Source organism: Cricetulus griseus, chromosome 6, assembly GCF_003668045.3.
Source record: "Cricetulus griseus strain 17A/GY chromosome 6, alternate assembly CriGri-PICRH-1.0, whole genome shotgun sequence".
Lineage (NCBI taxonomy): Eukaryota > Metazoa > Chordata > Mammalia > Rodentia > Cricetidae > Cricetulus > Cricetulus griseus.
In genome coordinates, this window is record NC_048599.1 from 5,951,838 (window position 1) to 5,978,849 (window position 27,012).

Below are 27,012 nucleotides of genomic sequence, written 5' to 3' on the forward strand. Positions count from 1 at the left end.
TCGGTGTCAAGTTCCAGGCACTCCAGTTTTCTGGCTGGTGGGGAGAGGCACACCCTATTCATGGTCTCCATTTCCCCACCAGCAGAAATGAGTCACCCCCCCACCCCCCGGGGCCATACCTCAATCTTCCTGAAGTCCCCGCCACACGGCTCTGCTGTGAGTAGGCCTGTCATATGCACATGTACAGGTGTGGAATATCATGGAAAGTTCGGTCCTGAGTGGGAGATCCCTCACAATGGGGAGCTTGGTCTGACTCATGGATGACCTCACATCTCGAGAGTGTCCCTAACCCCTGAGAAGTCTGTGTCTTTCAGTCAGGGCACTAGTGGAAAGGAAGCTCTTCCTTGGGTTTTCCTCTGTGTCACTCATGGATCTAAGAACAACTATAGAGCCTGGCATAGTGGTTTAGTCCTGTAATCTCAGCGCTGGAGAGGCTGAGGCAGGAGGGTTACAAGTTCAAGGCGAACCTGGGTTACAGAGTGGCACTAGTTTCAAAAAGGAGATGATGATGATGATGAGGAGGAGGAGGAGGAGGAAGAGGAGGAGGAGGAGGAAAATGCACTGGGGATTCGGGGGTCCTCACACCTGGAAGAGTGGAATCACATGGATCTGTCCAGTCTCCTAGTTGGCCCTCACCTCAGAAAGCCAGCTGGCCTCAGGCCGTGACCAGGAAGGGTGACCTCTCCACCCCCTTCAGCTTCAGGCAAGTGAGGGTCCAAGCAGTCTAGTCAACTCCAGGCTCTGGGGGAGCTTACATAGCCCCAGGGCACGGTCGAGCCCCACCAGTCCTAAGTGGGTTTAACGCCAGCAGGCTGCGCTTTGCTGCTCACTCAAGCTGGTGGCCCCACCTGACTCCATCACCTGACTTCACAGTGGTGATGTGTGAGATGCAAGAGTACACACAACAGACCCCAGAGCCCTCATGTCACCTGAGCGCCTCGTAGTGTCTGTCCCTCGGTTCTCCCAGCCTGGGGAGATCACTCACCCACTTAAGCTGTTTTCCCACTGTGAGCATTTCTACACATCCAAACTGGCTCAATACGTACAGTCCACAAAAGAGCTTTTACACAACGCTGAGTCTGAAAGCTTTTACAGGGTAGCATGACCTAAGTCTCCTTTCACAGACTGTCCTTAATGGACTCAATTGTTTAATTGTGTGTGCATGTGCGTGTTCACACATGTGTGCGTGTTCACACTTGGGTGTGTGGGCACATGCAAATGTGTATGAAAGCCAGAGGGGTCAACTCTGGTTGCAACTCCTTAATCCAGTTTCTCATGTTGTGGTGATCCCCAACCATGAAATTAGTTCATTGCTACTCATAACTGCAACTTTGCTACTGTCATGAGTCATAATGTGAATATCTGATATGTGAGATGTCTGATATTCAATCCCCTAAACGGGTCACGACCCACAAGTTGAGAATTACTATTCAAAATCTATCCACCTTGTTTTTCTGAGGCAGGTCTCTCATCCAACCTGGAGCTCACTGACATGGCTAGGCTAGATGCACCTGTCTCCAGCCCACCCCCCCCCCCAGTGCTGGGATTACAGCTGTGTGCCACCGTGCACAGCTTCCTGTGTGGGTGCTGGCTCTGGAACCAAGGACCTTGCCCTTGAGAGGTAAGTACTATATTGACTGAACCCTCCTCTCCCCAGTGCCTTACTGACTGAGCCCCAGTCCCCATCCTTTATTTAAAAGACTCACAGCTCACTAAACAGGCATGTGCCAGGACCCTGAAGCACATGGTCCAATCTCCGGCAGTTTAAACAGCCAAGCCATAAGCCGAGCCACCCCAACTCAGGAGGTCTACAGGAGGGCTGACACAGTCAAAGCTGCACTTGTAGGAGTCTCCAAAGCAATGACTGACCACGCCCCTAAGACGTGAACTTGCTGTTTTGAAACAATCTAATAATTCTGGTAGCTGTTAAAACCTTGACTGAAATCACCTTTGAAACCCTATGCATGTGTGCGTGTGTGCGTGCACGAAGAGGCCAGAGCCCAACACTGAATGTCCTTCTCTATCACGTGATCTTGTATTTTTGAGAACAGAGTCTCTCACTTCATCATCAGCAAGACTGAGCACCAAGCCCCAGATCTGCCTGTCCGCCCTCCAGCCTTGAGATTACACCCCCACTGAACCCATCCTGTTGAGTAGGTGTTGGGGATCTGAACTCGGATCCTCAGGCTTGCACACTGGGCATTTCACCCACTGAGCTGTTTGCCAGCCCTTTAAATTAATTAACTCATTCATTCTTAAACCATGTTGGCTTCGTGTGTTGCAGTGCATGCACAGAGGTCAGAGAACAGCTTGGGGAAGCTTGTTTTTTCCCTTTCCCCATTTAAGCGCCAGGGGTCAAACTCGGGTCAAGACTGGCCACCAGCTCCTTCACCCTATGAAGTCTCATCAGCCTAGACTCACACTGAACAGAACTTCAAAGCTCTCTAGAAGAAATGCATCCCATGGACCTATGGAAAAGCTCCATCCCCGTGGACCAATCAGGGACTGAGGATTCACACAACCTGATGCAACATAGGGGTTCCCCAGGAGGGAGGGACAGTCTCCTGCTGTCCCAGAGTGTCTCACTGAGCCGTTCTGTGGCCCGGCCACCAGCAGCTCCTGGGTAACTCCATAGAGCAGCTGAGGTAACAGTCCTCTCCCTAGATGACAGGTGAGCTCCAACCCTGGTCCTCGGAGACAAAAGCAGAGAGCAGAGACTTGATAGTCAAAGCCCATCCTTCTGGGCTACTCGGGATTCACTGACATCAGAGGGGGTCCTGGTAGGAGAAGTAACACATCCGGGTCACGGGTGGAAATCCAGGGGCCCCGTGCTCCTGATCAGGCTCTAGAGCAGAGTGGGAACTGAAATCAGGCCGACTGTCCCGGTATCCAGAGTCCTGGACCACTATGCAGAGAGGACATAGAGAATTCTAGAATGGGTAAGCTCCTTGTCCTTCCTCTGTTTACTCTGTCTCTGAAAACCCAGACTGGCCAGCACCTAGGAGACTGCACAGGGTCCTCTCTCTACATCTCTGTAGCCTCACTACCCAGAAGATGCCCAGCCATCTGTTATCTGGGGAAGGGGTTCAGAGAACACCCGGAAGTCCCTGCTGAGTGCCCGTGAGACTGGGCTCTATCCGAGGTTTTCATAATATGTTTTTGCATTCAATTGATCAAATAAAGGGGCTAAGTGTGGTGGCATGGGCCTTTAATCCCAGCCCTCGTAAGGCCGACACTGGAGGATCCCAAAGTTCAGGCTAGCCTGGGCTACATGGTAAGGTCCTGTGTCTAAATAAATAGTAATGGAATACAGGGGCAGAGGAGTTTCTTGCCTTGGCTTTTGGGACTTAGGTACAAAGGGGAGAGCAGTCTGGAAGTCTACACAGCAAGTAGTGGCTCTCAGAAGGCCACTGGGCTGTGTCACCTTGTGGATATTACCACAAAGGTAGGACCATTTGTGAGAGGAAGCACTCACAGGGACGGCAAGATGCCAGAGCAAGGAAGAAGGGCCACACATCAAGCCTGTGCATGAATCTTTGTGCTAATGCATGTATGTGCACACATGCTCCTAGCTCTCTCTCTCTCTCTCTCTCTCTCTCTCTCTCTCTCTCTCTCTCTCTCTCTGTGTGTGTGTGTGTGTGTGTGTGTGTGTGTGTGTGTGTGTGTATACAGAAGATGGCTACTGCACCCTGACTAGTGTTGTGCAGCTGTACCTCTAAATGAAAACATCTCCTGGAGGGAGGAGAGAGGCTCCTGAGGCTCAGGAAGAAAATTTACAAGGCTCAGATAGTCCCTGAAACTTTACAAAATTCACAGGGGCCTCTCCCTGCCACTCCCACTGGGGTATTAGATCACAATGTTGAGCAAGACCACCCGGAGACTATCCCAGGGGACTCTACCCACAGCTTGGGTCCCAGAAATCTGACTGGGATGACAAGGAATGAAGAAAGGACAGTCACACAGAAAAGCTGGAATCAGGAGGGTTGTGTTCTCTCTGATGAAGCCACACCAACTACAGCAACAGCCTGGAACCTTTATCGTGTACGGTACAGGAGGAGGAATTGACCAGCCTAGGGTGGGGGGTGCCCACAGGAAGTAGTTTCCAGCTTGAGCACCCAGGAAGGGGAAACTGCAGTTGCCAGTTTTTGCACACACAGCCAACACTCACACTCAGAGCAGAGGAAAGGCTTTGCTTGCCATCCCCATAGGTGTGAGCATTGGTCCTTGGCATGGCTGTGCCCAGGTTAACAATACTCAGGACTTCATCTGCTCCTTACACGTTCACTCAAAGCCTCCTTGGATTCTCACACTCTCCGAGTTTATATGAGCGGTATCAATTTTCAGGGAGAGGAGACCTCAGGGCAGCCAGCAGCCTGCAGGCCAGGCAGGGAGCTCCAGGGCTGCCATTTTCCTGAGCTGTCCCCTGTGCTTTTCCCAGGTGCAACTGCCTTTGTGTCACCCATTCTTCCATAAACGATCCTTGTTGCTGGGTTTTCTTGTCCAGGTCCCACCGCCCTTAAGCCCCAAATAAATACACGGATGCTATATTAATTATAAAACTGCTGGCTGAAGGCTAGGGCTTCTTACTGGCTTGCTCTCTCTTAATTACTAACCCATTTCTATTAATCTAAGTATTTCCCTGTGGTCTTGGCTTACTGGAGAATGCCTGAACCTGTCTCTCCTTTGCCAACTGTATGGTGTCCTCCTGAGGTCCCTCTCTGTCTACCTTTCCCTCATCTCCTGTGCCACCTATCTTCCTGCCTCTCTTGTCCAAACTGTGTTTAATTCATAAATCAATAAGAGAAACATACATTAAGTGCAAATGTGGTACACAAATACACACATGCAGGCAGCACACACAAAACCATGAATGTAAGATGACCTGTCATGTGGACAGTGCTAGAACTCTCATAAAGTTCAGGAACTGAGGGTGTTTTTCCTTTCAGACACTCATCATGCCGTCCCTAGCAGCTATCTCTCCTGGTGAAGCCCTTCCTGGAACCCAGACGCTCACTCTCCGCCTTCAGGCCGTAATTCTCTAAATAAGCTTCTCAGGAATAATTCATCCAGCGTCCTTCCTACCAGCCTCAACCTTTTACGTGCAGTGTGCACCTCTCGTCCCAGTTTTGGAGTCAGTTCCGAGACCCTGCCAGTTACCCTCACTGACATCTTCAAGGTCTTTGAATAACAAGCTTTTGACTTTAGTGCCTCCTACAAATCCCGTTGAAAGCAATCTCTTTAATCCCTTTGGATTATTCCCAAGTGAGAAGGGGGAGCTTAAGGAACACGATGTTACCATGGGCTCCTCTTTGCTTTCTGTCCCTTTTTAATCCTTCAGTTTCTCAGTAGAGCCCAAGTAACTTCTAGGCTCCACAAGCTCCAGGTCCTACTAGTTAAGGAAGTATAGCTTAAATAACCAAATGAAAACTGTCCTGTGCTTGTCATGTTGCTTCTACAAAACACCGGCAAAAGCAATTTAAGGGGAGAAGAAATTTGTGGTCTACATCATGGTGGGGAAGTCGTGGCAGAAGTAGGGGTGTCTGCAGTGGTGGAGAAGTCATGGCGGGAGCAGGGGACGCTGGTCACATTGCACCTCCTGTCAGAAAGATGAATGCCAGTGGTCAGTGTACTGTCTCCTTTTTCCTTAGTCTGGACCCCAACCTGTAGGGTAGTCCTGCCCACATTTAGGGAGGGTCCCCCCAACCTTTCTGACCTAATTTAAATGATCCCTCACAGACACACCCAGAGATTTGTTTCCGCAGTGGTTCTAAGTCTCATCAAGTTGACAGCCGCCGGGAGGAACCATGACCGAAATCAAAGAATTTTCAGTTCTTTCCTCACCAGAGGATCCTACCAGGGTCCTAGTTACATCCCTAGGACACATCTGGAAACTCCCACTGTCCCTCGGGAAGAAACCAGGTCACAGAAGTACATCCTTCCTAGTGCTGGTTGAGCACTCAGAAACCGACCACCATAATCACAGCGGGTTCCTCCACAGTGGGCAACGCTCTGCCACAGATAACCTGGAGCTCCCACCCACTTGTCCTACCTTATCCATTGTGCCTACGTCCCTACATTGAACCTCTCCTGCAGATGGTGGCATTTGTCTCCCGGTAAGACATGTGCGGGGCATAGTGGGCATAACAAATCCTGACTCCACAATCTTCCAGAACCCTCCAGAAATGCAGCAATATATTTTCTGAAGATATCTCTCGCCTTTGAAGAGTCCAAACTTTAAGTGGATCTTGTAGCCAAATTAATAATGTGCCCTGGGACCATTTAGGACTGTATATTTAACTGCTGTCCTACTGTGTGCTTAGCCTGTTTGTTTAACCTGTCTTTAAGAAAACACTATAACAACCAACCTTGCTTGCCTTGGATTTACAATATAATCAGCTTTTACAACCTAAGCTAATGCATAGCTGTAATCTTAAATTATAAACTCTTCCATGCTCCTGACCTAGAATTGTGGCGTGTGTGTGTGTGTGTGTGTGTGTGTGTGTGTGTGTGTGTGTGTGTGTGTGCTATAACTATTTGCTTCATGCAGCCAGCATGTTGGGAGCAACCTTAAACGAAACAAACATCCCATAAATGTTTGATGCAGCAATATGTGGATATATGTCGGTTAAATCTGTGCACAGTTTTGAGTGCTCTGCTGGGTCATTTGGGGTCAGTGAAGTAATGTCTCCTCTTGTGATCCTTTGTTAAAGAGCTCTGTGCGCTCAGCAAACACAAAGTGAAGCCCATTGTTAGGGGCACACACACACACACACACACACAGTAGGCAGACACAACATATGGACAGACAACACAGGACAGACACACACACAAAGACAGATCCATAACCACAATCTACAGACAGACAGAAGACGGGGAGAGAAGTGGAGAATCGTATTTGTGCTCACTCTCTGTCAAACTGCATAATGAGGGCGTCTCTGCTCTGTTCCTTAACACCACATCGATGGCACGATCCTGGTTCCTTCACCGTCTGCAGCAGACCTGGGCAAGGAGGCTAGCATTCCCAAGACTCTGTTTTCTTTCCGCTTAAGGCTGGCCCACCGGCAAGCCTGGCACCTCCCTGGAGCCTGGGCCACTCTCCACACGCTCCCTCTCCTCTTTCTAGATTGTATTTGAGGAAGGGGTCAGTGTGGCTCAAAGGATAGCTCCTTACAGACGGTGACAAAGTTAAATCAAATAAGAACTCCACTTTGTTTGAGGCCTGAGCACACTGTCTCCACCTTCCTCAGAAGGTAAATAGCACACACACACACACACACACACACACACACACACACACATACACACACACACACACAAATACCCAATAAGCACTTAAATACAAACCTAAGTGCACCACCTCCTCCCATGATCCTTATGTGAGTATACATATACACACACTCAGAAACTCAGGCCAGATTTGGGGTTGGAACGTCAGACTGAAGGAGCATCTGCTGCAAATGTCTTTCTGGGACAAATGGTCTCTCAGGAGCAAGGAGGGAGCGAGGCACCTACTACACCCTGAATAATAAGCTGTAAGTTTCTTGTCCCCACTCTAATCTGCCAGGAGACAAAGGACCAGTGGGAGACTTGCTCTCTGTGGTGGCCAGTGGCCTCCAGATAGAAAGGGGACATACTGCACACTCCTCAGGACCTAAGATGTTGCTTGCAACCCACCACTAGGTGCCAAGGCCTGGAGTCATTGCCCAGCAGCTCCCAAAAGTGCGGTGCTGAAGAGAGAGACCCAGAACCAGGTTAGAGAGCCAGAGTTGTTAGGCTGTTTTTATGACACAGTCAAAAACAAGAAGCCAGGACAGTGAGGTAGCCAGCCAAGGTGGTGACTAAAACACTGTCCCTGGCCACCACTGTGGTCAGCTGACTCCATCCCTATAAAGCCAGTGTGGCAACTCTTCCATTACAATCTCCATTTCCATGGTTTTATGGCTTGGCCATAAAGTGAGACTCTGTGGACGAGCAGGGGCTCCTGTGGGAAGCTGACTCTCGACTTTCCATCCATAACCATTCTCTGTGCCACTTACTGGTTTGTACAGTGTCCTGATGAGTGCTGGGAAGTGCTGCAGTCAAAACACCACACGGACACTGGGGACATAGGCCTGCTCCTGACTGTCTGATGTTGCCTTGCAGTTTAGGTGTCTCTTTGTATGGGGGGATGTTCCCCAGCGTTCAGTTCCTGAACCTCTGCCTCACGGTTCACACTGCCTTCCAGGGCAATGTGCTGACGGGGCCAGTCAACATGTCACAGACCACAACCAAGGATCCCAGAGGCCCCGGGGCTTACTGGAAGGACAGCCAAGGTGGGTGTACCCAGTCCTCACAGGGTTCTCTTGCGGTCCAATGTGGTATTCAATCACAACGCTGAGCGAGGTCAGCTGGAGACGGTCCCAGGAGACTCCCGTGGGAACCATGAGCCCACCCCAAATTCTCAGAGCTCTGATGTCCACTAGGTGCACAGGCCATTCATCCTCTCCTCCTAGCGTGCGGGGAAAGTGCAGCCGGTGCTAATGCCCATCTATGGATCTGTGCACACAGACACAGGTACACGTGCACACACGTATGTGCAAACACGGACACACATGTGGGTACATGTACACACAAACACATGTGCACGTGAGTAGGTACATGCATTCTATCACACACAGATGCACACACAAGCATAGCCATTGACCAGGTATGTGTGCACATACATACTTACATAGGCAAACACACAAATGCACATATGTATGTGCACACGCACTCTCACTCCACACACACACACCCTAGGAGCTGCTGGGAAGCTTGTGTTGGCAACAGGAACAGACAAGCCGGGAAGGGGATCAGCCCCTCTGGTGTGTGTTCTTAGAACTTCTTTCACATACAGAATGTGCAGAGCAATCACACCTCTAGAGCCAGGCAGCCTAGCTGGCCATGAGCAAAGCAGGATATTTTGTGAGCAATACATGGGCTGCAGGCAGAGTCCAGAGCCTGGATCCCTGTTTTCCACCAGGCCAAGGCCAAGCACATGAATTCTAAGACTCAAGATGGGACACACCCACATTCTGTTTGACCTTGGGCTCAGCAACTCTCTAAAAATAAAAACAGATACACACACACACACACACACACACACACACACACACACACACACACACACTGTAGTGAGATATCCACCCAGCCCTCACCTGTAGCACTGACCACGCCCGTTTGGGCATGGTCACAGGTTTGGACATGACAGAGGGTAGGACTAGGTCCGGGGTCCCCGACCCTGGCACTCTTTCTTGCTTCCAGTCAGGTCACAGAGGGCAGCCTGGGAGGATCCTTGGAGCTGGAACTTGCAGTGGTCACCCGCCTCTTGTGTAAGTGCCTCCTCCCCAAATAAACTTCACTTTAACCTGTACTGAGTCCAGTGAATCTTGATTCCCACGCAGTACATACACCCCGACCACCTGAGCAAGATGGAGTCATCTACCCTGGACAATGGAGGACAAGCCGAAGCTGCAGGGACCCCAGAGTCTGCACCCGCCCCTGCCCTCGCTTTGTTTCCTGGCAGCACTCAACATGCACTTGGCAAAATATCAGAAGGAAAAGGCTGAGGAATGAAGGCATGGAGCGAATTACCCTGAAGATCAGACGCTCGGGCTCAAGCCCAGGTCCTCGCAGAGTCTTGCGTGAAATCTTACAAGCAACATAAACAGAGTGGGGGCCAACAGCTCCACCAGAAATATTCAATAATAAAAGCCAGCTGTGGCCCCAGCCCTTCCCAGGCAAAGCTTGTGGTTCCTGCCACTGGGAACGCTGACAGAGGCAAAAACTGCCAAATGAAAGCCAGTTAGTTTCCTTTCCTCCCAAAGAGGGAAGTGTTTGTGAGCTGCAGTCTAAACATTCACTCAAAACTCCAACGGTCCATAAAAACAACTGAAGATGCAGCTTCTCGGAAACACATCTGACCAGAGTGGCCAGACCCCGCTCTGGCGGGACCACTATTTTGATTTGAGCTCCACATCTCCAGTTTGGAAAAGCTCTGGGGTCTCTCTCTGGGACTTCAGCTCTGGATTGGTGAACTGGAATCCACCGTGCTGGGGGGCTGGCTGCATATGAGCACAGAGCCCCTGCAGCCACAGCCCTGTTCTCTGACCTATGGGGTCCCAAAGACAGTGCCAGGAGCGCTGGTGATAAAATCCAAGCTTGGCAGGAGGCGTAGCAGGGTCGGGAGGAGGCCAGAAGCCTTGAGTTCTGTGAGGTTCTGTGTTCTCACTTGCCTCTCAGAGAACACAATGATCACGCCCATGAAGTTCAGGGTGTGGGCCCTGTGGGTGGAGGAAGCAGACAACGGGTCAGCTCAGACAGAGAAGAATATGTCAGCAAAGGCAGACAGAGGCCCTACTTAGAATACCGAGTTGAGGAGTTTAGTGGGTTTGCATCTCTACACAAGAGAACAAAAAAATAAAATTGGGTCTGGAGAGATGGCTCAGAGGGCAATGTTTTTGCCACACAAGCCTGAGTTCTGTCCCTAGAACCCATGTAAAAATGGGAGCTAGTTGTGTGAGTATGCAATCCCAGTGCTGGGGGTGGGGAGAGGGGGGCAGAATCATTGTGATCTCTGGGGCTGGATGGCCAGCCAGCCCTAGCCCGTCAGTGAGCTCCAGGTTCAGTGAGAGACCCTACCTCAAAGAATGAAGTGGAGAACCCCTGGAGACACCTAATGTCAGCCTCTGGTGTCTGCATGCATGAATGCATGTCACAGGCACACACACACACACACACACACACACACACACACACACACACACACTGAAAAGCACGGAAAAATAAGAGTTTTCTTTTTTTTTTTTCCCAAGTGGTTTGTCTTGCTAGCACTGTGCTGGGGTTTTTCTGGAGTGTTGAACAAAGTCGGGGTGCAATGCAGCACAGTGGGTAGCTATGCACACTTTTCAGGCATCATGTGCCTTACAGCAACTCCGCTCTAGAGGCATGTCGCCGGGCCACAGTGGACCAGAAGCCCCGTGAGACACATGCCGTGGCACACAGGAGCGTCACCTTCCTCTTTGCTCCCAGCCTTCCTGGAATGCCTTCAGCCAGAGATGGTTAGCCCCATGCCCTGACATGTTGCAGAGTCTGCCTGTGACACCTGCTGAGTCTCAGAGTCACTCTTCCTGCTCCCTGCTTGGTGTCTACCTACTGACTAAATCTCACCAAAGAGTTCAAAGCTCTGCAAAGAGACAGATCTGCTGTTCTAAGTGGGACGTTCCATAGGAAAAGGGGTGTGGGGGTGTGGGGGTGGGGGGTGGGGGGTGGGGTGGGTGGGGGTGTGAGGTGTGGGGTGTGGGGTGTGGGGGTGTGGGGTGGGGTGTGGGTGGGGGTGGGGTGGGGGGGGTGTGGGGGTGTGGGGTTGTGGGGGTGTGGGGTGGGGGGTGGGGTTGTGAGGGTGTGGGTGTGGGGGTGTGGGTGTGGGGGTGTGGGTTGGGGTGTGGGGTGTGGGGGGGTGGGGGTGGGGGGTGTGGGGGTGTGGGGGTGTGGGGGTGGTGTGGGGGTGTGGGGTGGGGGTGTGGGGTGGTGGGTGTGGGGGTGGGGTGGGTGTGGGTGTGGGGGGTGTGGGGGTGGGGTGTGGGGTGTGGGGGTGTGGGGGTGGGGGTGGGGTGGGTGTGGGGGGTGGGGGGGTGGGTGTGGGGGTGGGGGTGTGGGGGTGTGGGGGTGGGGGGTGGGGCGGTGGGGGGGGGGGTGGGTGGGGGGTGGGGGTGGGGGTGTGGGGGGTGGGTGTGGGGTGGGGGTGGGGGTGGGGTGTGGGTGTGGGGGTGTGGGGGGTGGGGTGAGGGATTACTTCAAAGGAGCCTTTGGGAGGAAGCACCTCCCTTCTCTGTCTGCATCTTTATTTATTCCTCCTTCACCCTGGACTCTCGGGAGTGTGACACAGCCATGATGGAAGTGGAGCCGCGCCCACTGTGTTGCTGCCATCAAAGGCACAGGCTCATCTCCGGAAGATATGGCCCTCGGTTGGGGCCTGCCTGCCAGGTGCTGCCCAGCAACCAGCCTGACATCTGTTTCCCCTCCGTTCATGTCCACAGAGAAGAGACCTGTAAAGGCCTCTGAAGTGAGGTCTCTCCCAGCACACGAGGTCTGAGCACTTCTCTCTTTGACAAGATAGTGTCAGGGATTCAACAAACTGCAAAGACCTGGGCTGGCACAGGGCTGTGACAGTACCCACACTGGACATGGGGTTGGCACCAGGTCTGCTCCCCCTGACAGTCCCACCTCAGAGCGCTGGATCCTCCTCACCGTACTCAGGAAGGGTCAGAGAGCAGAGACAGCCTCTCAGGAGATCGCTAGGTCAGTACAGCGTTTAATGCATAGGCATAAAGGCCTGAGTTTGAATCTCCACAATCTATACAGAAAGCCACCCCTGTGGTGCTCGACTGCAACCCCAGCCCTGGGCAGAACATCCTTGGGTGGCGATGCCCATCCAGCCCATCCAACTGGTGAACTCCAGGTTCAGTGAGAGTCCCTGCTTCAAAATAAGGTAAAGAATGAAGAAGGCACTGAATGCCAGCCTCTACCCTCCACACACACATACACCTGTGCACACACAAGACAGCTACACACACACACACACACACACACACACAGAGAGAGAGAGAGAGAGAGAGAGAGAGAGAGAGAGAGAGAGAGAGAGCCCACCCTTTCCCTTACCTCATAATAGCAAGGATACCCCATTCTGGAGATGTTTAGGCAAAAGGCTACAAGTAGGATGGCTTGCCTTTTTGCCCCCTTTTTGCTTTAACCCTTTTAGGTTCATTCTTGTCATACTAAATAGAGGGACGGCAGAGTTTGGGGTGAACTTTCTTCTCTTTCCCTCTTGCATTGGCTGAGCCATGCCACCAAGGCTGCTCCTCTGCACAGCTTGTTCTAAAGCAGCTACCTGCAGCTCTCACAGATGCTACACACTGGAGATGCTGCTCATCTTTTGAGATACCCTGGGTTGGGTTGTGAAGCACAGTGACCTCTAATTCTGTTTGGGTCCAAAAACATTTACTATGTAGCTATCATCTGCCAGAAAATCAACACTGCCAATGCTCTCCCTGAATCAGACACAAACTCATTCATTTTTGTCTTCGTGACAGCCTTAGTGGATGTCCACAGCAGTTCCCCACCTGGATGGAACGGGATACCAAGGCGTGAAGAAGGGTGGAGGGAAATCCACAGTCATAATGGTCCTAGTGGAAGAGATGAAAGTCAAATCCATTTCTCCTGCTCGCCTTGATGGTCTGCGATGGACCCAAGCAGGAGCCATCATCTCATCTCAAGGTGACCTAGTGTAGTAAGTGACAGGACCCCACCAAATTCCAGGAAACCCCGGCCAAAGCAGACTGGATCCCCATAGCAGGTCCCTGCCCTGCTGAAGGCCTTTCGGAGCCCAGCCTGCACGGAGACTTCATTCTTCCATAAAAGGAGGCCCGTTTGCCAAAGGAACCTTCCAATCAGAAGTGGCAAGTGATTTGCTGCAACTCAAACTCGGATGCGGATGGCAAGCCCTAGCTCATGACTATTTTGAGCCCAGGAAAGCCCACAAGGGTGTCTATTCTGAGACAGTGACACAAAAAGATACAGTTAGGAAAATGTGTGGAGACTTGGGAATTAAGAGTCACTCCCACGCCCCAGCAAGAACTTCTGCCCTGGCCCCAAGCTTCGGAGCAGGGTTTGCCCCATAGGCACCGGGAGCAGGCAGCTTTTCCTGCTGGCTGGTGCCCTCGTGGAGAAGCCTGAGGTAAAGGTACACCTGCAGATGGTGTTCCTGGAAGGGTCTGGGGTCCCACAAAAGGGAGCCACAGGGAAGAGGGTGGAAAGGGGTTGAGATGCCTACCTTCACCTAACCGCCTCAGCTGCCATTCTACAGCATGCTAGCCCAGAGCCAGGACTGGGCTAAACCCACGGCATGTTGGCTTATTTAATCACCGCCCCCCAAACACATCTTATTGGAATCCCTCCCTCAAAGCTTACGAATTAAGACAGAGGGGCTGGGGGGATGGCTCAGCAATTAAGAACCCTTGCTGTTCTTCCAGAGGACCCATGTTCAGTTCCCAGCACCCACATCACGTGGCTCACAGCTGCCTTTAATTCCAGCCCCAGGGACCTGACACCTTCTGGCCTCCACAGGCACCCACACACACGAGTATGCAGACACATAAATAAATAATTACTATTTTAATTAATTCGAGAGAGAGAGAGAGAGGGAGAGAGAGAGAGATAGAGAGAGAGAGAGAGAGAGAGAGAGAGAGAGAGAGAGAGCTGAGAACTTCCCTAAGTCCACCAAGTAGAGCAATGAGTCATGGCAAGCCACGCCTCCCAAGCCTACGGCTCACCCATGAGGTCATAGGTCCCAGGACCAGGGGAAGTGATGTTGGAAAGTGTGTCTGCACATGGTCCTCCTGAGATGCTGCCAAGGACCAGCATCTTCATGAGAGACACGGGAGAATACAGGAAGATGGAGGTGGGAACTGGGAGCCTTCCTTGCTTGGGAGGAGCAGAAAGGAGCAGCCTCCTGAGTGCCACAGCCCTCAAGACACCCCAATTTGGGTCCTGGTCCTCAGAACCATGATAAATGCCACCTCCCAGCTGTTCTAAGTCACACAGTGTGGACCATCTGTCAACCCACAGCAAGCCCTCCTCTGCCGACAGCAGTCTAGAGGTGAAGATGAGAGGGCTGGGTCAGGGGTCAAGTGGTCCCTCAAGGGACCACTAGCTGTCTTGGTTCTCCAAGTCACATCCCTGGGAAGCAGCCATCACAAGAGTGTCTTGGGGTCAGAATCTGGCTCTAACAGAGCTAGACATCAGGAAGAACCATGGGCAAGGACCACCATAGAGCTTGACTCCAGTTGATTCATCCCTTTGACTGCCCATGTCTGTGTAGTCACTAGAACTCGGAGGCCACTCAAAGTCATTTGCCCCAAATCCAAACACCCCTCCTAGAGGGAGGGAAGAAGCTTGTGGGACTTACTAGGAGCCTGGAACCACCTTTGAAAAATATCCTCAAATGTTTGTAGAGTGAGGAACATGTTCCTTGGTTCCATTTGGGCACAAACATGTCTACAGCCCATGGAGTCATTTTGTAAGATTCCAAACCACAAATCCCAAAACACAGTCACCTCCATCAGATCTATGTCAGGGAAGCACACGCCTGAAACTACATGTCCAGGCAAGAGAGACACCATCCACAGGGACGGAGACACCATCCACAGGGGCAGAAACACCATCCACAGGGGCAGAAACACCATCCACAGGGGCAGAAACACCGTCCACAGGGCAGAGACACCATCCACAGGGGCAGAAACACCATCCACAGGGGCAGAAACACCATCCACAGGGGCAGAAACACCGTCCACAGGGCAGAGACACCGTCCACAGGGACAGAGACACCGTCCACAGGGGCAGAAACACCATCCACAGGGGCAGAGACACCGTCCACAGGGCAGAGACACCATCCACAGGGGCAGAAACACTGTCCATGGGGACTGGAGTAGAGGAGCAGCCTGCTTCCAGCTGTTTCCCTGCAGACTGCACCGTGTAGTGGAAGTAGACATCAAATCACAGCCCCAGAGGCTCACAGTCATCCAGATCCAAGTGCCCAGATGCAGGACTTCAGTCTCTACAAGGGAAGGTATGACCCCCCGGCTCCAGCCACACCTCAGACACCACAGTCGCCTGGATCTCAACACAAAGACAGAGTAAAAGTCTTCATTTTGGATGAAGAGGCTCAGCAGGTGTCTTAGGTTTGCTACTGCTGTGATGAAACACCATGACCAAAAGCAGCTTGAGGAGGAAAGGGTTTCTTTGGCTTACACTTCTGTACCACTGTTCATCACTAAAGGAAGTCAGGACAGGACCTGGAGGCAGGAGCTAGGGAAGAGGTCATAGAGGATGCTGTTTACGGCCTTGCTTTTCCTGGCCTGGTCAGCCTGTTTTCTTACACGCTCCAGGACCTCAGCTCAGGGGTGGCACAACCCATAATGGGCTGGACCTCCCTATCAATCACTAATTAAGAAAATGTCCTACAGGCTTGCCTACAGCCCAATCTCATGGAGACATTTCCTCAATTGAGGCTCCCTCCTCTCAGATGACTCTAGCTTGTGTCAAGTTGACATGAAACCAGCCAGCACAGTGGGTAAAGACATCTGCCACCAAACCTCACAACATGAGTTCAGTCCCCAGGACCTACATGGCTGTCCCACAAGTTGACCTCTACCTTCCATGTGTGCTGTGGCATGAGCGTATAAACACACACAAGTGAGTAAATATTTAAAAGTAAAAAGAGAGCAAGAAAGAGAGAGGGGGAAGGAGGGAGGGAGGGAGGGAGGGAGGGAGGAAGAGAGGAAGAAATGGGGCCTGGAGAAATGCTCAGTGATGAAGAGCACCTACTGCTCTAGCAGATGATCTGGGTTTGGTTCTGAGCATTCCTATGCCAGCTCATACCTGTAACTCCAGTTCCAGAGACCCAAAGCCCTCTTCTGGTCTCTGTAGGTATTGCATGCACACGGTGCACATACATCTTGGGATAGCACAGGTGAGACTAAGAAAGCCAGAGTTCATCCCTGCAGGATAGCCCAGCTACTTGCTGGATTTCTTTCCATGAGGGAAAATGAACCCCTTGTTTTTAGGGTCCTTTTAGATCAGTAGTCACTCAGCTTTCGGGGGAAGCCTTCCTAACTGACAGGGTACCACTGACTCCACAGCGTGTGGAGGAGATGGGCTGGGGGTGTGTTCACTGAAAGGCAACTCACTACAGTGCACACGCCTCAGAGCTGGAGATCCTTCTCAAGTGCTGTGGCTGCCTGTGGCCCTGGTTTTGTACTCACTGGGGCCCATATTATAAACCCGGAAACTAAAGCACAGAGAAGCAAAGCCACCTGCCCAGGGTTACAGCAATGAAGGTCCGTAGGCAAGTTTCACATGCTCCCAGGTCTGTGCACTTAGCCTGGGCTGCACTAAGCCTGGATCCCCACCATCCCTTTGCCTTCTGAAGACATGGCTGGCCAGCAGCAAGTGGCCCTGCGGCCCTGCCGGATGGTCACCTCTGGGAGTTTTAAACAGGCTCGCAGGATGCCTGCCTGTGGTAATTTCCCAAAGATGAGTGACAGAGGGCTGGTGTTTTGTAGAGACCCACAAAGGGCTGGTGTTTTGTGTACCAGTGGAGACTCACCAGTGGCTTTCTTCAGCTCATGACAAATGGGATCAACTCCTATCTCTGTGCCCTGTGTCATCTGTCCCTTCCCTGAGCTTCACACGGCCAGCATGGATCCTCTTGCCCCACAACAAAGTCTGCATCTTTGGAGTAATGATCCCAGTAACCCACGCCACCCCAGTAACTTGTCGGCCTTGGTGTTTTATAATGTGAGACCCTGCCTAAGATGAGCTCCATGAGAAAAGGTGTCTTCAACTTTGTCTGTGGTTGCTACGGACACACTCCAGCCCAAGAAGGATCAAAACACATTTATAGATGAAGGAACAGACCCTCTGTGTGCCACCCTGGCTGTTCCTGCCACCAGCAGTTCCTTCTGCACAGTCTGAGCATGCCCTACCTGAGCCAAGCACACCAGTGTGGGCAGCCTCAGATGCAACTTCCCAGAAACCATGGTTGTATGGCTCCAGCAGGCAAGCAGGGAGCTGAGCTGCTGGGCCAGGCACCTGAGCTCACAGCCCTCCACTGGTGTCATTTCCTGCCAGCCACTGTGGGTGTTCACACTGCTCCAAAGCAGCTCCTATGTTCCCCCATGGAACAATGCTTCCCTCCAGAAGCTCGATGTCCCCTCCCATGGAACACTGTTGTTCAGAGTTGGCAAAGCCCACCCTGGGAGAGCCACTTTTCAGACCCACAGTGAAGCCAGCGGAGCAGTCCCAGGCTTGGATCCCTGGCAGAGCGGTGCACAAGCAGCTCAAAGTCGATGCCTAGCAGGCTGTACGGGCTAATGCCTCCACTCGTTTGACAAAATGATTGTCTGAAAATAGGAGAAGCAGAGCCATGCTGATAGGAGCAAAGCTGAGAGGCTGGGCATGTTCCCTACCTCCATGGGGTTCACAGGGAGCCACCACCTTTAGCCTCAAGTCCTACAGGGGCACCTTGCCTGACATGGCTTGCTTGGGCCCAGTAGGACGCCCATAACTACTTCGCTGATGAGAGTTCCCACCAAACTAGTTATTACCCGGGTGCTGTGGCAGGCCTCAAATCAGGGTCCCTTATCCCCTCTCCCACGAACAGTGACTATTGGACAGTCAGGACAATGATATCAGCAGGCTATTCTCTGTCAGGACAATGATATCAGCAGGCTATTCTCTGTCTTTCTCCCTCGCTCTCACTCTCTTGCTCTCTTGCTCTCTTGCTCTCTGTTCTCTGTCCTCTCTCCTCTCTCCATTCAAGACTACTGTTTCACTGAATTCATGGTTCTAGGGTCATGGGATGCTTCCAGTCACCTTGGTCTAGGGCAGGATTCAGAGGGAGTGGGTCCCATGGTGAAGATCACCCCACCTAATAACCCTGTTCTTGGCATTGATGACGCCCCTGGTAGAAAAAGCAAAAAGACTCAGAAGAGGCAGGTTGACCTTTCTCCTCCACTGCTAGGCTGTGTGCCTTTGAACAAGAGGCCCATTGTCTCCACAGGAAAAGGGGCAAGAGACTCATGCTCACAGAGGGGGAGAGATGGCTTGGCAAATTAACAGCACGTATGTGCCGCTCTTGCAGGAAACCTGGGCTCAGTTCCCAGCACCCACATCAGGCAGCTCACAACCTGCAAACAACAGGATCTGACGCCCTGTTCTGGTCTCCATAGGCATCTGCACACACCTGGTACACATAAAGTCATGCAGGCACATCCACAATACACATAAGTAAAATATACTTTTTTAAAAAATTCATGCCCACTTTGCCTCCAAGTTTGCCTCTTCCTAGTGGGTGTTCCTGAGACAGCCACTCTATGTCTCTGGTGCAACCTAGCATCTGAAACAGAATCACCACAGTAGCTGCCTTTCCAAACCACACTGAGATCATCCCTCAGTGTGGTTTGGTCCTTTGTCTTTAGTAAGTGTGCCTCAGGGGGCTGGGGAGATGGCTCTGTGGGTAACATTCTTGTCAACCAAGCACAGAGATGTGAGTTCAATCCCCAGCACCCACATAAAAAGATAGCCACACCCCAGAGGTAGAAGATAAGTCCCTGTTGCTGAAGATAAGTACCAAGTACTTTGTACACAAAGCTCGGGGAACCCAGATGGACCTGACCTGAGTCTTACTCAGATATGGCACCTATGAACCACAGCTTTAAGGGTGCAGTGGTGGTGTGCATATCTTAGTGACAGTATCTTTCTAACTGGACTTAAGGCCCACTCAACAAGAGGGGAAACGTGCTTAGTTACTGGAAACCTAATCAATTACCCAGGACTAGTGAAGTCATGAAGATCTTGGAGGAGAACCTACAGCCACCACCTTTACCAGCGTAATCCCCCACTAAGCTCTATAGAGCCATCCTTTTGCCCAGACGTAGGTATAATCCTCACCCCTCATCAAGAAAACCTCTCTCTGAAACAGACGGACGTTGTTAGAGAAAACCACAACTGATCAAAAAGCAGAGCTTGGAGCCCAGCCCCAAGGGATACATTTACAACACAGCTCCTGTACCTAAGGCTCAGGGAACGCTGCAGAGAAGAGGGCAGAACGATTTTGAGAGCCAGAGGAATAGAGTTTGCTGTGAGATTCCTTCTCCTAGGAATGTCAGCAGCTACACCCACAAAGTCTTACCACCATGACTGCTTAAAAATGAGTCGAACAAGGACAACTACAATAAGCATGCTAACATGGACTCAGGCATGTGGGCAAGCAGGTCAAGAGGCCTCAGCCCCAGACAAAGAGCCACAGGCAATGAAGGAATGCTGAGAGCAGGAGAAACAGTCTTCCCCTGGGAAGAGCACCCCAGTTGGTTATTCGATGCCAAGTAGTCAGCTCTGAAAACATACATACAAGTGACTTACAGAAACTGAGCTGGTTGTATTTATGCATTTATATTTGTGTATGTTACAACAATTAAAGGAAAAGAGAGCTTTGGGAGGTGGAGTACATGGGAGGGTGGGGGGAAGGGAAGCGGGGAACAATGCAATTATAATCTCAAAACATGTAAATAATGCATTCTTTTAAAGTTCGGCAGTGTAGCAATGCCTATAAATTACAGTGATGGAACAGGACAGACAGACAGACAGACAGACAGACAGACAGACAGACAGACAGACAGGTCCCTGGATTTCGCTGACCAGCAAACCTAACCAAATGGGCAAGCCTTAGGGCCCAGTGAGAGACCCTGCAAAAAAAAAAAAAAAAAAAAAAAAAAAAAAAAAAGAGTAGGCAGCACCTGATGAGGTTGTCCTGTAGCCCCCTTGTACACACACACACACACACACACACAGAGAGAGAGAGAGAGAGAGAGAGAGAGAGAGAGAGAGAGAGAGAGAGAGAGCAGAGTTTCTGGCCCCTTCTGTGTGGTGCAAATCTGTTCAAACCAGCTCATGTAAAAGGGCACTGGTCTTCTGGGATAATCTAAGCTCCCTGACAGCCAGAGCTCATCTTAACCAGGAGTAACTTGAGGCACAGAGACAGGAAGGAACTGCCTGCAGTGCACACAGTTTATAAACAACCAAGGACAGGGCAGCGGTCTCTCTCTCTCTCTCTCTCTCTCTCTCTCTCTCTCTCTCTCTCTCTCTACCAACCCACAAGCGGCAGCAGAAGCTTCCCCGCTCCCCTTCTGTGTGGCAGCCAAGAGAGAAATAAAACATGACACGCGTGAGATGCCAGCCAGGGCCCTGGTACCTTGCTCCCTCTCCACTCACAGCCCACCAATTCTGAAAGCTAATTACGAGTTTAATGGTCCCAGTTGCGCAGTCACGCCTTCTGACAGCAGCGAGGCTGGAGGAAGACGAAGCCCCTGTCCCAAGCAACCTTGTTTTTATTGACTTGTAAGCAGCTAAATCGTCTGGGAAAAGCCAGCACACCAGCCAGAGCCTCTGGGCCCCCCTGCGATGTGGTGATACTCAGACAACTGAGACCTCTGCGGTGTCTGCTCACGAATGCAAAGTAAATGAATCCCCCAAGCTGGGAGCTGCGCCAGGGGCTGCTGTGCTGGCTGCAGCCAGGAAATCCAGCTCCATTTGAGCACTCTCCCTGTCTAGACAAGGAGCACAGCGGCCCAACATATTAAACTGCCTGCTCTGCTCTCTTGGATCCAGTTAAGATTCCTCTCCTCTTCCTTGGGGCTTCTTCCCCATTGGCTAACAGAGCCACTGTTGGGGAGGCACTATGGCTCCCACCCACCAGCCCCTACCTTTGCAGCCGTGTCCTGGGCTCTAAGGGCCCAGGACCACACCTGCCGCTCTCCCCTGACAACTCTTCAGGCCTCAGTGTCCTTATCAAGGGAGTGGTTGAGATACACTGAGCTCACAAAGTCCTTGAGAGAATGGGCACTGTGTCAGGCCAAATAGTGTCCCCAAATCAAAGTGTTTGTAAGAGTCACTTCAGGTAAGGTGGTTGACATGCTGTAGAACACCCTAGTGCAGTGTGACAGGCATCCTTAGAAGAGGAGAAACTGCCCCGAGAAGCAGGGAGAAGAGACAATAGGGATGCCTTGGAGAGACGGACCTCAGGCCTGGGCCTGCCCAGTCGCTGGCAGCCAGCAGGCCCTGGAGGACACTCTCTTGAGCACCCAGAGGGCAGCACCCTCCCAACATCTGGCCTCAGACATCAGGCTTCTGGAGCTGGGACACAATGCATTTCTTGGTTAAGTCATAGGTTGTGGTGTCTTATTCTATGCCCCTGGGACACTCAACAGTCCCTGAGAACACTAAAGGTTCTATGGTCTCTCTGCTCCTCACCAAAACAGTTCTGCAGGTTCTGAAAGGTGGCGTGGTTGCTTGAGCAGGAAGACTCAGCCTTCAGTAGCCCCAGGCATTGTCCAGTCATGGTTGAGGAAGCACTGTCCTCTCTAGCCAAGACAGTCATTGAAGCTGGGCCTCAACCCTCTGTTCCTGTGACATCACAGGCAGACACAGGAAGGCTCCCCCCTGTCAGTCCTGCCCACCCTCCCAGGGACCTGAGTCTGCAAACTCCCCATCCTAGGTCCACCGTTTCCGTAGTAGAGATCTTTCGCTCAGGGCTACACTGTCCCTCAGAGCACTTTCCCCCAGGCCTTTTCAACAGGCACTAATGGGGCACCTACTGTGTGCCCATTCCTACAAGCCAGGGGTGGACAAGACACCAGAGATGGCTTCCGAAAGCAGCAGCAGGAACAGAGAACAGAGAACAAAGGAAGTCTTGGGAACTTGGCAGAGCCTGGGAACTGAAGCCTGGGCAACTCAAGCTAGAAGAACCCGAAAACTGAGGCAGAACTGGGAGTGGGGGTGATACAGACCTTGGCTGAAGAAACAGAGGCATGTGCCAGGGGCCCACATGAGACAGTATTTCTTGGGGTGACAAAGCCTCTGCCATGCCTCCTCTCTCCTCTCCAACGTCCAGGGAGTGACAGAATAGGTTGGGTTCATTAAGGATGGGGGCACTTCCCAGGCCACAATCACACCCTGCCAGTACATAGCAGGAGCATTGACAACATTCCAGTGTTCAATAAATTCCATATGAGATCCTGGGTGGGTCTGTTTCCTTTGTCACTGTCTCAGCAGTGACTGGACCCTATTTGTCAGAGTGGCATTGCCTGGGTAGTCACGAAACAAACCCGGTGATGTACCACAGTGAGTTATACACATTTTGAGGTTTTGTTCTGAGACAAAGGTTTTGTTCTGAGCAAGATCATAGGATCTTGCTATGTTTCCCTGGTTGGCCTGGAATTTTCTGTGTAGACCAAACTGGCCTCAAAATCAGAGATCTGTCTGTTTCTGCCTCTCAAGTGCTGGGATTGCAGGCCAGCTACCACACCCAGCCTTAATTACATGTCTTAATAGTTATGCTGTGTATTTTTAATTTAGATGCAGGGCATAAGAACCTGACAGCAAAGATGCTCCAAGGCTTCTCAGAACCCTGAAGCTGCCCTGGGGCCCGGCTTTCTAGCCACACTGGTTGAGCATGACAGTGCCCTCTTTGGGAATGAGCCTGGCCAATGTCCTGCACCCTGATGGGCCCAGCCCCTGCTGCTTCTTCCAGCTCAGCCCACAGTCAAGGCAGGTCCACTGGACCCAGCAAGTTTCCGTCCCAGTCTCGGGTTCAAGGACCTGTGAGGAGCAAACCTTCCTCCTGCAGTTCTGAACTGTGGAGGCCACAGCAGTGAGAGGTGATGAGTGTCACCTTGTAATAGGTGTCTTCTGAGGTGGTGGGAGGGAGAAGCTCCCACCCAGCCTTGATGGCTTTGGGACTTCACAGGTATAGCATTAACCTCTGTGAAGCACCTACCTAATGAAATCTCTTAGAGATGCTGCAGGGGCACAGCCAAACCCAGCAGAACCCTGGAGCCAAGAACAAGCTTGTTGATAAGATGGGTACCCATGAAGGAGCTCTCCACCTCCAAGCATCCACAGGCTTCTCCATCAATCAGATGGGGATCTGAGCTGTCTTATTTGGGTTGAATAAGCCCAGGGGTCAGTCTGCACTTGGATACCTGGATGTGCCCTTGATAGCCCCAGTCCACTAAGGCTTCCCTCTGTCTCTGTCACTTGCACATCAGCCACAGCCCAGGCCTCAGGGGATGGTGGGTACAGCCCAGAGGCTAGAGCCGGAGGTGGGGCATGGATTCTAGTGTCAGGGATTCTTGGGGAGTTCAGTCACCAGGCAGAGCCTAACGGCCTCCCTGGCCCCAGGGAGAAGTTAGCTAGAGGGCAGGTTTGTCCTTCAGTGTGCTCATGAATCTGGATCCGGCCATAGCAGCAGACTCACAGGGGTATCCGGGGTTGTTTGCCCTGGTTTCACATTTTGGCTGGGTTTCAGGTCTGAACTGGCCTCCAGGCACAAAGAGAAAACAAGTCTTTCTGAGCAGCCCGACAGAGCCCGTTGCATGAGTGAAAATCTGCTCCTAGAGAAGGAGATGCCCCTGGGAACACCTCCGGAAAACTTGACGCTCTGTGGGAGCTGTGACAGGGTCCTCTGGTTTTACTGTAGAAAGTCTGGGCCCTCTTCTGGCTTCCAAGGGACCACCACACATAGAACGCCACCCAGGCCTTCTTAATCTTCTAGTTGAACATTGTATTGCCATCATCCACTTGTCAAAACCTCGAAAACCTTAGTGGTGGTGCACACCTGGTACCCCGGTACTCAGGAGGTGCGGTAGGGAGACCAGGAGTTCAAGGTTGTTCTCAGCTACATAGCACATTTGAAGCCAGCCTGGGCTATCTGAAACTTTCTCTCAAAAACAACAACAATGAAATCCAAAGCCATCAAAATGTACAGAGGAAAGCTGGGATGCCCCTGACCCCTGTCCTGGCTCTCTTCCCCAAATTCTCCCCATAGTAACACCAACAGTGGCTTTTCTCCTTTAAAAGCCCATGGGTATTTTTCCAGATCAACTCAAGTGGCCCTAACTTGGGACTTTTGCTTGCTTGTTTTATAATTATTTTTACTTTATGTGTGTGGTGGTTTGAATAAAAATGGCTTCAACAGGCTCATACATTTGACTATTTGGTTCCCAGATGGCTGTTTGGCGAAGATTAGGAAGTGTGGCCTAGTTGAAGGAAGTGTGTTACTGGGGATGGGCTTTGAGGTTTCAAAAGACTTGCACCGTTTTGAACTCTCTCTCTCTCTCTCTCTCTCTCTCTCTCTCTCTCTCTCTCTCTCTCTCTCTCCCTGCCTCATGCTTGCAGTTTGAGATGTGAGCCTTCAAATGCCATACCATTGCTTCACCATCACGGTGTGAGCCTCTGGAGCTACAAGCCTGCCCAGGTAAACACTTCCTTCTATAAGTTGCTTTGATCATTTTTTTTTCCCAGCAACAGAAAAGTAATTAACACAGACATATGTAAGAGCTTTGCCTGCATGTGTGTCTTTGCACCATGTGTGTGCCTGGTGCCCAGAGGTCAGAAGAGGGGGTGTGAACTCTTGGAACTGAAGTTACAAATAGTTCTGAACCACCCTGTGGGTGCTGAGAACCAAACCTGGGAAGAGCCAGTGCTCTTAACTGCTGAGCCGTCTCTCCAACCTCCTAATTTGGGACTTTTCCTGGCATCAGTATTCTTAGAACACAGTGGAGCATTTCCCAAGCCATCACATCCAGGCTTTGTTGTTTTGACTACAAACACCTGCCATCCCCATCCTCATGCAGGTGGTGAGATTCAGAAGGTGCTTGGCCCAGGCCTCAACTAGTGAGCTGAGCCAGAGGCTGTGGCCTTTGGCCCACCCAGAGGCCAATCAGCAGGCAGTAGAACACAGACAGTCCTAAAAGGAAGAGAGAGCTTCAGCTATCAAAAGTCATGATTTAACCCCCACCCTAGTGGTGTAAATCTGTAATCTGTACACTTGGGAGACCATGACAGGAGGAGCACCTAGAATGTGAGGCCAACCCAGGTCACACAGTGTATTCTAAAAGAAAAGGAAGTTTGGTAGCTTCTGATTTGTTCAGTTTTTCAGTTGTTCCTTAGCCTCAGTTGTGTGCATAGCGGCTCTGCTTCCTGGACTCTGGCCTGGTGACTTTAGGTTAGGGGACAGTAGACTGGGGGACATTGGAGTGAGGAGTGCTTATTCATGGCTTAGGTAGAGCCTGCCCAGCCTCTATGGTTCAACCTGAAGCCCTGTTCCTTCCCATCTGGCTGTGTCAACCTTTTCTACTGTACACAAACACACTCTGCACACACACACACTGCACGCACACACACACACTCTGCACACTCACACACACACTCTGCACACTCACACACACACACTGCACACTCACACACACTCTGCACACTCACACACACTCTGCACATTCACACACACTCTGTGCGCACACACCTTGCATACACACCCTGCACACACACACACTGCACACACACACTCTGCACACACACACATCCTGCACACACACACACACTGCGCACACACACTCTGCACACACACACACACACACACACACACACACTTCCCCTTGGCTGTGGCAGTGACTCTCTAATCCTTCCAGAGTCAGAAATACAGAAAGTGTTATTTAACAATGAAATGAGACAGGGGACCCACTTATGCAGAGGCTGTGGCACTTTCCCAAGCTGCCCGAAGAATAGAACAATAAAAAATTGTCCCTGACTCTCAGTCCTCCTGACTTTGCTCAGCCCCCCATTTCCTCCCCTGTCACTCACCTCCTGCCTCCTTCACCACACCGGAGGTTCTGCAGCCCGACAGCCTGCTCCTCTTCCTGCCAGCTGGCAGAGATGTCTGGACCTAGATCACTCACTCAGGGGACTGGTCTCTGGCCTGGAGAAAGAGGCAAACAGGGCAGCAGCTACACTCAGCTGCTCTCTCTCTTCCCACTTCCCATTCCCACTGCCAGGGACATGTCCGGTGATAAGGCAGAGACAGCAAACCCAGTGAACTCAGGACTGGTGTCTAAGGTGCTGTGGGAAGCTGTTGGAAAATCCTTTTGTGAGTGACAGTTTGCAACTGCCCTCATCATCTTGGTCAGAATGCTCCAGCCCTTCTGGTGGCCCCCCACAAAGTCCCCCTATGCTAACACTCCGGTGCAGAGGTGATCTGGCTGCCAGCCCCTAAAAAGGCTAGTGCTATGAAAAGCCACTGGGACAAATCATTATGCCCCACCCTGCTTCCCAGGTTCTGGCTGCTCTTGGCCCAGTGGGCTTTTCCACACAGCCCCTGTCTCCCCAGCCTTTTCCTTTCCCATTGGACATACATGGGAATGGGGTGGGGAGGGAAGTCAGGCCTTTCATGTGAGACACGACCCGAATTGGTATTATCAGAAGGATTTGAACCCAGGGCATGTTGGCTTAAATAGTATTGTTTCCCAGGCTGTGAATGAGCTCAGGCAGGACATGCTCCAGGTAACAAACCCTCCTGAAGTTCCCAGACAGCAGCCGAGGGGC

At 51.6% G+C, this 27,012-nt stretch overlaps 1 long non-coding RNA gene across 1 annotated transcript; it reads right to left on the bottom strand.

Moving 5' to 3' along the window:
• Nucleotides 1-3,932: 3,932 nt before the first annotated feature.
• Nucleotides 3,933-22,580, bottom strand: LOC118239076. The gene is made up of 3 exons (XR_004770547.1): nucleotides 22,422-22,580; nucleotides 9,177-10,301; nucleotides 3,933-5,596 (listed from the first exon to the last, which is right to left on the bottom strand). It is a non-coding gene; the product is annotated as an uncharacterized LOC118239076 (long non-coding RNA).
• Between the last annotated feature and the right edge of the window lie 4,432 nt (nucleotides 22,581-27,012).